Below are 12,952 nucleotides of genomic sequence, written 5' to 3'. Positions count from 1 at the left end.
TGAAACCTGCTGGGATCTGCTCCTCTCAGTGCCATGTGGCCAAGACAGGGCTGGGCTCTGCTCTGGGTCCAGGGCTCCACAGACCTTTTGCGTCCGGTTTTCAGGTCTCTCTGGAACAGAAATCTCCTCTGCTCCATTGTTCTGTGGCTTCTGCTGCTCGAGAATTTATTGGGAGTTCTTCTTTACAGATATTTTATGGGCTGTGGGTTAAGAGCTAGCATATGTGTGTCTTTCTACTCCACCATCTTGGCTCCTCCCCCAGTTCTTGCATTTCTTGACCCAATTATGTTTTCCCAAATAGTATTCATCATTCAAACACCCTTTCCCCCGACTCACTCATTGAAGCCATTTAGTATCAAGTATTTTGTCATTCTGAGTAACTAATTTTGGTGGAACATGATCAGCCCCTCTACCCTAAACTATTTATTAGCAAACATTCTCTAAACAGATGGGTATTTGATAAATCTAGTAGCATGCAATAGAAGTGATAAATAATCCAAACATAAATTTACATATCCAAAAACAGTTTTTTGAAGGATATAGGTACATCCAAGAACATGGTAAATGCGATTTTCTTGCACGACTCCATATGAGATGCATTTCTTTAGTCAGGTCTGTAGAAGGTATCTCAATGCCAGCACAAACCTGTTAAGGCATTAGTGGAAATTATTAGGTGTTTATGGATAACTTTATGGTGACAGAAACCTTTGACTTTTCCCATTACATTTAGGGGAAAAAGCATCTGTCTCTGATAAACACAAACATGCATACATCTATCTATCTATCTATCTATCTATCTATCTATCTATCTATCTGCCTATCTATCTATCTATCTATCTATCTATCTATCTATCTATCTATCTATCTATCTATCTAGTGATGAGCTGAGAGATGAACAGCCTTAGGTTTGGAATACTTGAACTTTATTCATTTTGGATATGTTTCATTTGTCATGCCCATGAGGAACTGTTAGGAAATTCCAATAGACATTTCATTCATTCAGGACTACATTGCAGAGAGAAATATAAAAAAAAGAAATTAAGGATGAATACATAGATTCCAGTGTTATCTATGGAAAGATAAACAATGGTAACATATGAGTGGGAGCCTACAAGACTACCTATATGAAGGGGCAAATACCAACCCATGTGGGAAACAGGGTAGGTCAAAGATCCCATACCATTTGACTGTGGAATCTGGCCCATGTGGGGCTGCTATACTTCCAGCCTGTTATTGATAGGGAGACTCAGCATGCCCCACCTTAAACCTCTCCACTTCCCTCCTCCCCCAAAAAAGCAATATCAAGTAGGTCTTTACTGTTAATAGTAATCTTTTTACTTTTCATTGGTTGACTCAATGTTTTTCTTCAAGAAATGTTCCAACTTTCTCTTCCCTTCTCCTTTTTTTTCAGCAGGTATCCTCACTTTTTACATTACTAAGAAAAATAAGCATTCAATTATGATTATCTCTAATTTTACCTACTCTGCTTCACAAACGCATGACATCTTTACTAATCTCTTTTAATTATGTTTCTGAGGAGGATGTGGTTCTTTTCCCCAAGAACAATTTTTTTTTTGCCATCAATTATCACCTTTCTTTTTTTTTCTTTTTCACAAGCTTGGTCCTTTGATCATCCAGCCTTTCTCTCTCATCTTCAATCTCAATTTAGTTACTAGCTCCTTAGAAACTACCAATATATTCATGCTACCCAAGCTATCAGATCTTTAACTTGATCATCCCATTCTTTTGAGATATTGTCTTGTATCTTTCCACAATACACTGCCAGATTCTTTGAATAACTTGTATATACTCATTTTTTCTACTTCCGTACTACCATTTTTCTTCTCAGGTTCTTGCCATCTGGCTTCCCATTCCAGCAACCAACTTAAATTATTCTTTTCAGGTCACCAATTATTTTTAACTACTAAATCTGATAGCCTTTCCTCACTTTTCACCCTTCTTGATCTTTTTGTTACATCTGATACTGTTTACCTCTTCTTACTTCTACATACTCACTCCTTGGTTTCCATGACATTGTTCTCTCCAAGCTCTGCTCAGCTATCTGATTGTTCCAAGTTTTTCTTGCTAGTTTATCATCCATCTCCTGATGGCTTAAAAAAATGGGTGTCCCCAAGTGATCATTCTTTGAATCTCTTCACTTCTCTCTCTGTTCCTTTTTGTCCCTTAATTTCATATGTTACCATCATTTATCTTTCCATAGATAACACTGGAATCTATGTATTCATCCTTAATTTCCTTTTTTTTTTTTATTTCTCTACTGCAATCTACTCCTGAATGAATGAAATGTCTATTGGAATTTCCTAACGGTTCCTCATGGGCATGACAAATGAAACATATCCAAAATGAATAAAGTTCAAGTATTCCAAACCTAAGGCTGTTCATCTCTCAGCTCATCACTAGATAGGTAGATAGATAGATAGATAGATAGATAGATAGATAGATAGATAGATAGATAGATAGATGTATGTATGTTTGTGTTTATCAGAGACAGATGCTTTTTCCCCTAAATGTAATGGGAAAAGTCAAAGGTTTCTGTCACCACAAAGTTATCCATAAACACCTAATAATTTCCACTAATGCCCTAACAGGTTTGTGCTGGCATTGAGATACCTTCTACAGACCTGACTAAAGAAATGCATCTCATATGGAGTTGTGCAAGAAAATCACATTTACCATGTTCTTGGATGTATTAGAGTCAGACTTAGAGCAGACTTGCTCAGTCTTAGCCCTACTTCAGCTCAGAACTCCCAAGTTCAAAATATCCACCAGTCTTAAACTCACATCAAACTCCAGTTTACAGTAGAGGAAAAAAAAGACTTTTATTAGACCTAGTCATCAGGGTTATGTTAATTTTTCTAAATTTGTCTGGAAGCTCAGGAATATGAGTCAATGTTGAAGCTGATCCAGAGTGATCCATTTTCTTCATCACCCAGGCTGGCAACCTAGATGTCATCTTCAACTTTTCACTCACTCGTTCCACCCCATCCCATATCCAGTCAGTTGTGAAAACCTGTTGATTTTACCATAGTAACATCTCTCTTATATGCCCACTTCTTTACTTTGACATTACCACACTGGCACATATCTTCATTACCTCATGTCTGGATTATTGCAGTAGCCTTTTGGTTGACCTGCTTGTCACCATTCTTTCCTCATGCAGGGAGACCATTTTCCACTCAGTTGTCAAATTGATCTTCTTAAAGTGCAGGTCTGACCATGTCATTCCCCTACTTAATAAATCTCATTGTTTTCTTCCTGTCACCTCTGGGATCAAATATAAAGTCTTCTGTTTGGTATTCAAAGCTCTTTATAACCTGCCCCCACCCCCATCCCATTCTATATTATTCTGTAATCCTTGCTGTTCCTCTAACAAGACAAACCATCTCCCAACTACAAACATTTTCATTGACTGTTCACTGGGCATGGGATATTCTCTCTTCTCACCTCCAACTGCTGGTTTCTCTGGTTTCCTTCAAATCCTATCTAAAATCCTGCTTTTCACAGGAAGCCTTTCCTAATCCTTCTTGATTCTAGTGTACTCCCTCTGTTGACTGTTTCTGATTTATTCCGTGTGTAACTTGTTTATACTTAGTTATTTGCATGTTGTTGTTCCCATGAGTTTGTCAACCTGTGTATGCTAGTGTATACTAACCATGAATAGTTATCATAAACACGTGATTACTTAAATAACTAGTTCCCAAGACAAGTATCCATGTTTATTGAGTACATTCTCTGTGTTTGAAGAGTTGGAAATATTTGGAAGAAAGACTGTTTGTGTATGAGTTATTTGATGGTATGTGGAGAATGGCCTTGATAGTTAAGTAGTATAATGGTTAATGGAGCTCTGCAAGTTAACAGATGTTGTAATAAGCCAATGGAATGCATGAAAAAAAAGAATAGTTGAAGTCAGAAGACATGGGATAATGAAATCAATAATATTTTACATTGGGATTCCTCTGTATGTCATATCGTCTTGGTGTGTTCCATTGTCCAATAGTATCCATTTCTATGTTTCTCACTGATTGCTTAGGCTCACCATAGGCAGTAAAATAGAGGAGGAAAGCATGGTGAAAACAGGGATGAAATACAGTATAAGATAAAAATAGAAACAAAAAGAATCATAGACTTTGAATGGAAGGTACCTTAGAAACCATTAAGTCCAAACTCCTAGTTTTATAGATGAAGAAACTGAGTCACAGAGAGGTTATACGGTTTTACACAACATATTTATTGTCTCAGGCCAGATGTGAAGCCAGGTCTTCCTAGCTTCAGCTCCAGTGACCTCTCCATTTCTCCACAGTGTCTGTCTGAATTTTTCCAGCTAAATCTCTAAAAAATCATATTTGGGAACATTAGACCTTTTTAACAGTTCTATTTTATTCAGCAACATAAATCAACATAATATACCAAGACTACAAGTTTCCTGGGATGTTTAATGACACTCTCCCCTTTGCAGGTGCCAAGAACCCATGTCAAACTCCCCTCTTTCTATAATATTTATATCACTGATTATAATTTCTGGTGCCACATTAGTGCAAATTTTTAGACACAGACATGTAGCACATTGTAACAAGGAAATAATTCAAGCTTTAAGTGTTTTAGCAACTAGACCAGGCTACAAAAATGACCCACCCATGCCATATCCTGAACATAGATTGCTAATTATTATAATATACTAAACCCTGTACAAAACTCAGGAGTGAGCTTAAAGGCTTAAAACATAGTGGATGCTTGAGAAAATTATAACATAAAAATTCCGTTTCAGTAGGTTCTTTTCAGAAGGGCAGGCTAGCAGCTACTGTTTTTAATGCTCATTTACTGGTGTCTAGAATTAGTATATGTTCTTTAAACCCCTTAAGGCTTCATATCAAATTTCTCCTGCCCACTGATCTTGAGAAGCTGTGTCCCTGAAATGGGGTATAGGTCATTTGGTAGGGTGGAAGAAAAAGAAATCCTAGAAAACTGAAATTGGCTCTTCCAGTGGTTGCTATGCTGCTACAAAAGATTCCTGCTAGTTCAGAACAGTTTGCTGCTGGTCAATACTGCTAAAAATTGCTACTTAACTGTATTAATTCAGTGGTTCTCAAAGTTTATGGAGTTCACACCCTTTTATAAATTTTAAAAATGATGGAGAGTCTCAAAGAGACTTTTGGTTATGTAGGCTATATTTAGGATGTGTTAGAAATTAGAAAAATATTTATTTTAAAATCCATTTAAAAATAACAAGCCCATTATATGTTAACATCATATATTTTGAGAAAATAATTATTTTTACTGAAACAAAGAAAGTGAAAGAATGGAATTGTTTTACATATTTTTCCAAATCTCTCTAATATTTGCCTAAGTAGAAGACAGCCAGATTCTCATATCTGCTTCTGAATTTAATCTTTGCAGTATATTGTTTTGGTTCAAGTAATATGAAGAATACCCAACTTCACATAGAAAGGGAAAGCCTCTCTTAATAGCTTTAATATTATCATGAAAATAATTTGACCCAGGAATACAGAAGACACACTTGGAGAACAATTGCTTTAATTATAGAAAAATGTTCATAGTTTGGTTGGTTCCTCTTTTATAATTCAAGTCCCTTTACATTCTGAGCGAAACATAGACCAACAAAACAGTTCTGACAGCAATGTACTGAATTTATTATATACTTTGAAGAAAAAAAGTGTTATATGCAATGAAAATTTGCAATTTCATGAACCATACTCTATATTTGTTCTTTGTATGTGGCAATGCTCATGTTTACAAGAGCAGCTAGCTGGTACAGTGGATAGAGAGGGCCAGTTCTGGAATCAGGAAGTCCTGAGTTCAAATCAGGCCACATACTGTGTGACCATAGGCAAGTCACTTCTCCCTGTTTGCCTCAGTTTCTTCATCTGTAAAATAAGTTGGTGAAGGAAACAACAAACTACTCCAGTATTTGTGGCAAAAAAAAAAAACCAAAAAACCCAACTGGAGTCATGAAGAGTCAGACATGACTGAAACAACTGGACAAAAAGCAAGAACAACTGTTTACTGGTGTTTGTCAAGTTCAGAGCAACAAAATTGAGACTACTCAAAAATAATGAAAGATCCTTGAAAGGAAATACTTCACACAATTCCTCCATGAATGCTTATAATACCAATATGTCAAAATTTCATTTTATTTAAAAACACAGAGCAGCATGTTATTCCCAGTGTCCGTGAGGACCAGATTATACAGAAAAAAGATTGGGATTAGACTCATCTTGGACAATTCAGACAGATCTAGACAGGTCAAGAAGCATTTATTAAGTAACAATAGTGTGCCATGTACCGTACAAGGTCCTTGGGATTGATTTTGTCCTTTGTTCTAACAAATCACTAGTCTGGCTAAAAATAAGCAATGAATTTAGAAATGCCACCAACATTGGCAACTAGTCATTTGTTATTTGTTCAAATGTAATCATTTTCAGTTATGGATATAATCTGATGCTCACCATGTTCAGAACAAACTGACACTTTTCTTAGTGAAGGTTTTCATGATAAACCACAAAGTACAAACAGCAGTAATCTCCAAATTTTTAGCATCTTTTGCTTCTTAATCCCAAACCATATTTTCAAAGTTACTACTCATCATCCTTCCTTATGTGCACCTTTGTAATGAGGACACTAAATATTAAAATATATTTTGATTTAATTTGAAGCATACATCTACTTTATTTTTTTAATTTCTCTTTTCATTTTTTTGCAACAGATATTGGCAAATAAACTGTAACATGGTGACTTTCTTGACAAACAATTAGTCATATGTAGCATGATATGAGATGACTAAATATTCTTTGAAATGATGTAACTTGTTTCCCATGCGTTAATTACAGAAACCAACTACTCCACAGTTCCCAATTCATGCCCTAATGATAGGAATCAGAGAAACAGACTTGTTTCTCTAATTTTATAATTTGCCTTCAGAAGAAGTATGAGGCTCTGTTCTTACTTAAAATCTCACGTTAAAAGTGACACTATCTTGTGAAAAGAATAACATGGAAACAAAAATAAATACATCCACTCCTTTTTCCCCTCTCACACGAGAACCTATTGTCTATCTTTGCATTAAACTGAAATTTCCTGTTTCCTTCTGTACAAAATAACTTTCTTGTGAATAAACTTTTCAAACAGTACTTTTGTCTAGAGTGTACAGAGATAGGGGATTAAAAAAGGAGCAAGAAATAGATTCCAGAATCATGATTCTAATTAGGAGGTGAGCAACGGAAATTGGGATTTTGAATGGTAAATAGCAGTCAAGGACAGATGAAACAAATAAACCAACAAATGAACAAACAAGTACTCAATGCCAGTGAATTGGGGTGGAGGGGGGAAGTTTGTGACTTTGTGACTTACCTGGGTGAGTGATCACAGGATCATATAATTAAAACTGGAAAGGACCTCATAGACCGTGTAGTTCAACATTGCCCCCCTTATCCCATTACTTTACAGATATGGAATCTGAGCCTCTTAAGTGACTTGCTGAAGAAACAGGGCTAGTCAGGCATCTGACTCCATAGTTGGTGTTTTTCCCTCTGTACAACAATATACGTTTAGAATCCTTTGGTATTCAAAGTCCTTCATAACCTTGACCCCCTTCTAACTTTACAGTCTTCTTATATCTTGCAGCTCCCACATATTCTCTCTGATCTGGTGATACTAGATCCTTTCTGTTCTTTGAACAAGACAGTCCATTTCTAGGCTCCGAAATGTATTCCCTCATCTTTTCTGCCTCCTGGCTTCTTTTAAGGCTCTGCTAAATTCTCACTCTTTCCCAGTCCCTCTTAATTTTATTGCCCTCTCTATGTTGAATATTTTCACTTATAATGCATATAATTTGTTTGTGCGTAGTTTGCATGCTGTATCTCCATTAGATTATGAGTTCCTCCAGGGAAAACTTTCATTTGTCTTTCTTTGTATCCCCAGTACAGTGCCTGGCATATAATAGGGGCTTAATGCATGCTTTTTGACTGATTCATTGCTTTAGAGATGTGAACAGTCAATAAGAAGCTGAATCTCAGTTAAAACCTAATTTATACACTGTATTTTTGGATCATTTTTAATTTTTCTAGTGTGATATTGACTTTGAAGGGCAGGGCCCTTTGCAGGAGTAAACTACAGTGATTGGGTAGGAAAAAAAATTCTAAAAGGACATGCCAATTCTACAAGCCCCATTTCCCTGCAGGGTGCCTTGCACGTAGTGGGCGCTCAATAAGTATTTGTTGATTTGATGCCAGGGTAGGACTTATGGTTATTGCAGCACAGCTGTAGAATGTTTGGACAGCACAGCAACAAGCTGTTCAACTAGGACACAGCAATCAGAGGGAGGCTGGCTTATTTGTGGCAAAGGCATCATGAAGGTGAATTTAACTACTACTTTGTACTTCATGTTCACCTCCACTGGACGCACTCTATGAAAGCATACAGGTGTGTTACTTAGAAGGGAAATCAATCTCTGGGAAATAAATCACTGATAGATTTGTGTCCCTGAAGGGGGATATTGTATTTTATTCCAGCAAATTTTATTGCACACTTCCTAGCTTTCCTCTAATGAATGCCTAGCAGTAAGAGTTATCTGATGGGGAATGTTGATTTTTCAATATGGCATTATTGTTACTTTGCCATAACTTTATTAGTGTTTAAACAACTTTTATTCATTTCATTATTTCTAAATTTTCTAGCTCCTCTTATAGCCCATTTTACTTTAAGCAGCAATCAGAACCCATTTGGTAATGTAAATGTAGAAATAGATTTTGGCTTTAGTGATAGGAGGATTAGATTTAAACTAAAATTTTAAATGAAGTCGGTGGTTTTGGTAATTGCAATCAAGAAGATTTAGAATTTCTCTTGATGGCAGAATTTGATATTGGTAAAAATGAATTAGACTTTTAAAGTTATTTTAAGTATTAAATAAATTTAGGTTTAATTATATTGTATACTAATTTATGCCCATAATAAAAATATTGCTAATAGATGAACTTGGCCCATTAAAATAATCAATTTTTATTACAACTATGAGAACAATATAAATTAAAATTAATTTCTAAGTACAACTGAGATTGAATTCCAGTGATCTAATATTATTTTAATAGTTTATGTTTCTGCCAAGGGCACCTTTTTCTATATTGCTAAAAATATAAGCATGATAGCCTGCTTTCTAAATAACTGATGGATCTAGCAGTGAACTACTTTGTTTCCTGTTGCAGTCAAATTGGTTAAGGGAACAACCATAGATGTAGAGTAGGGAAAAAAAAAGTTATGGGAGGCTTACTCAGGTGCATTATGACTAGGATAGAGAAACAGATTTCTACGAAACCGGGGTGGGATTCCTCTGAAAAATCATAGACATCTTCCCTCAAGAGTATTACCATGCCTTCCTCCTGTTCTTTCACTACCCTCCCTTGACTTCTATAACAAAATAATGCAAAAGTCATTTCTGTATGCAATCAGAAAATTTTGGTCCAGTATGACTGATAAATATATCTTCATTTTCAAGAAGAAATCTCTATATTTGTGATTTTGCCAAGAAAGAGTTTTGTGTAAAGAGAAGAATTCTGAGCTTATAAATTTAACAAGCAGAGATTTCTGAAGATCAACTTTGATAACAGCTCCATACATGCTGTTATTTGGTATCTCCTCTTGATATATATGTATGCAAATATATATGCATGTACATATACATATATACAGTATCTGCATATACATATATACTTTTTATTTTAAAATTAGTAAATTTATTCAATGAACATGTTTTGAGAGTCAGTTTTGTTCAAAATTCTCTTCTTGATGTTAGTGCACAGATATATTTTAAAATAGATGATTTCTCCACAACAAAATCTTTCTTGAAACATTTTTTCTAAATAATACTTTTATGTCAAATTTGAATTATCTTTTCCTTATCCATTTTCTTTTTTATTTAAAATATTATTTCATGCTCTCAACTTTTCACAAAGCTGAATAAAAGGAATGGCATTTCAATATAGATTATAGGTGTTGAAGACAACACCAACATCCTTGGAGGATGATTTAGGGAACTTCAAAGAAGATCGAGTGAAGTCTCATTCCCTGTGTCCTTTTGGTTTGACTAAAGATCAGATTCACATTCCATAAGAGTCCCAGAAAATTAGTGTGATAGGACCCAGAAAATGCTTCCCATGATATCTTCATATGAATATAGTGTTTCTGGTCTGGAAGGAAATTAAAGGTTAACTCCACATCACATAACCTTTATTTACACCAGTTTCCTCAATTATACTATGAAGTGTAATTGTACCTATTTCATAGGGTTGTTGTGAGGAACAAATGAGGTAATATTTGTTAAGCATTTAGCATAGTAGTAGGTATACAAACAAAACTAATAAAACCAAATTTAGAAGGTAAGCAGGAAACTGGGGAAACATTACAGCAAGTTTATCTGATAAAGTCATTTCTTAAATATGTAGAAAATTGAGTCAGATGTGTAAGAATAAAGTCATTCCCCAATTGATACATGATCAAAGGATATGAACAAGTAGTTTTCAGAAGAAATCAAAGCTATCAGTAGTCATATAAATAAATGCCCTGGATCACTATAGACTAGAGAAATGCAATTTAAAACAACTCTGAGATATAACCTCACCTGTCTTAGATTAACTAACATGACAGAAAAGGAAAATGATTTATAGCTATGCTAATACCTTTTTGGTGATTTGGTCCAACTAGAGAACAAGTTGGAATTATGCTCAAAGGGATATATAATTTTGCATATCCTTTGACCCATCAGTAGTACTACTACGTATACATCACAAAGCAATCAAAGAAAAGGGCAAAGGGCTGATGCATACAAAAATATTTATAGCAGCTCTTTTTATGATGACAAAGAACTGGAAATTGAGGAGCTGCCAATCAATTGGAAAATGGCTGAACAAGTTTTTGTATATGATTGTGATGGAATACTGTCATGCTATAAGAAATGGTGATGGGATTGGTTCTGAAAAATATGGGAAGATTAGATGAACTGATGAAAAGTGAAGTGAGAACCTTCTACACAGAAAAAACAAAACTGTAATGATGATCAAATGTGAAAGGCATGGTTACTCTGAGCATTACAAAGATTCAGGACAATCCCAAAGGACCTATGAGGAAAAATGTTATCTAGCTCCAGAGAGAGAACTGATGAACTCTGATTGGCATACTCTTTTTTTTACTTTCTTTGTGTTCTTTGTTTTTATTTATTTATTCTTGCAACACGGCTAATATGGAACTCTCTTATATGACTTCACATGTACAACTGATATCATATTGCCTTCCTTCTCAGTGGGTGGGGTGACAGGAGGGAGGGAGAGAATTTAGAACACATTTTTAGAAAAAATTTATAGTTACAAATGAATGGATGAATGAATATGTAAATAAATAGATACAAAAGGACTCAGATCAAATCTCATCTTTTGCTAGAGGTCTTTCCTGGTTAGGAATCATTCTTTTGTCTTTAAGTCCCTGTGGCTTAGCACAATGCCTGTGAGCATCTAGAACGTGTTTAATAAATGCTTGTCAACTGACTGGCTGAACTTCTCCCAACAGGAACCAAAGTCCCCATACATCACCTAACAGTTCTTCTAATGCAAAGGTTATCACCACTCCCCAGGACTCTCTGGAAGACTGATTTTGCTCTCCCATAAAAAAGTGGGATTTTGACCATGGCATCAGACTTCATTGTCTACCCTTTTCCTCACTGTTCTTTGTGTTGTATTGTCCTGCATAGTGGTTAAGCTGAGCACTTTCTTTTCCTGCTTAATCCAGCCTCTGAGAACATAATGTCTTAAACTAGGATTCACACACAGACCTCCTTAGGGGATGTATATGTAGATCGAACTTGAAGGGGAAAAATACATCTTTTTTTCACTATTCACTAACTGTAACTTATCATTTCCTTCAATTTAAACGTAGTCAACAAACCACAAAACACTTGCTACTTTGTCACAAAAGAAATCACATACATATTTATGTTACCTTAGAGTTGAAAATCATTTGGCTTTCCAACAACATAACATAAATGCTGCCTTCTCAAAGACTACTCCCATTTTAATTTTTCTTTCTCAAGTTAAGAAATAGCAGCCATTCACACTGTTGTTAAAAGTACAATTCTTCTTCAATGTACTTACATTTTGAATGTATTGTCTTGTTATTTAACACATTAATAAAGAAGCATATGTATCACACATGTTTTATTTTTATTGCTATTTCATTATAATTAGCTTCATTAGTAATTCTATGTATTTAATTTTCTGCATTTAAAAACAGTACCCTAAGAATGGGAAACATGGTCTTCACTAGACCACCTAAAGGGTCCATGGCACAATACAGTTAGGAATTCCTACTCTGTTGCTATTCAGTTATATCTGATTCTGCATGACCCCATTTGGGGTTTTCTTGGAAAAGATATGGAAGTAGTTTGCCATTTCCTTTTCCAGCTCATTTTATAGGGGAGGAAACTGAGACAAACCGAGGGTTAATTGACTTGACCAGAGTCACACAAGTGTCTGAAGCCAGATTTGAACTCAGGAAGATAAGTCTTCCCGACCCCAGGCCCAACATTCTATCCACTAAGCCATCTATTTGTCCCCATCCCTACTCTAGAAAGCCCTAAAAATCTGGCCCCAGCATCTTCATTTATCTACATTCAAGCTTGATTGTTCAAAATAACACAGTAAAGTGTTTAGTAACATTGAAATAAACACCTACCTATTCAAAAACATTTGAAAAAAAAATGAGAAGAAACAAAAAACAGATACAATAAAGCTTAGTGCAGCAATGCCACTGAACCTGCTCTGGTCATGGGATCTTTACCTTTGACTCGGTCTTCCTAAATGGGGCAGATAGGTGGTGCTGTGGATAGAGCACCAGTGCAGGAGTCAGAAGGACCTGAGTTCAAATATCACCTCAG

At 35.4% G+C, this 12,952-nt stretch overlaps 1 protein-coding gene across 3 annotated transcripts in view; it reads left to right on the top strand.

Annotated features, from left to right (window-relative positions):
- Window positions 1-12,952, top strand: part of GPC5 (glypican 5) — a 2,038,323-nt gene that overhangs the window by 808,417 nt on the left and 1,216,954 nt on the right. The window lies entirely within an intron of this gene.

The sequence above is a fragment of the Notamacropus eugenii genome, chromosome 6 (assembly GCF_028372415.1).
Source record: "Notamacropus eugenii isolate mMacEug1 chromosome 6, mMacEug1.pri_v2, whole genome shotgun sequence".
In the NCBI taxonomy this organism is placed as follows: Eukaryota; Metazoa; Chordata; class Mammalia; order Diprotodontia; family Macropodidae; genus Notamacropus; species Notamacropus eugenii.
Note: the sequence above shows the minus strand (reverse complement) of the source record. Positions and strands in the feature narration are given on the sequence as shown.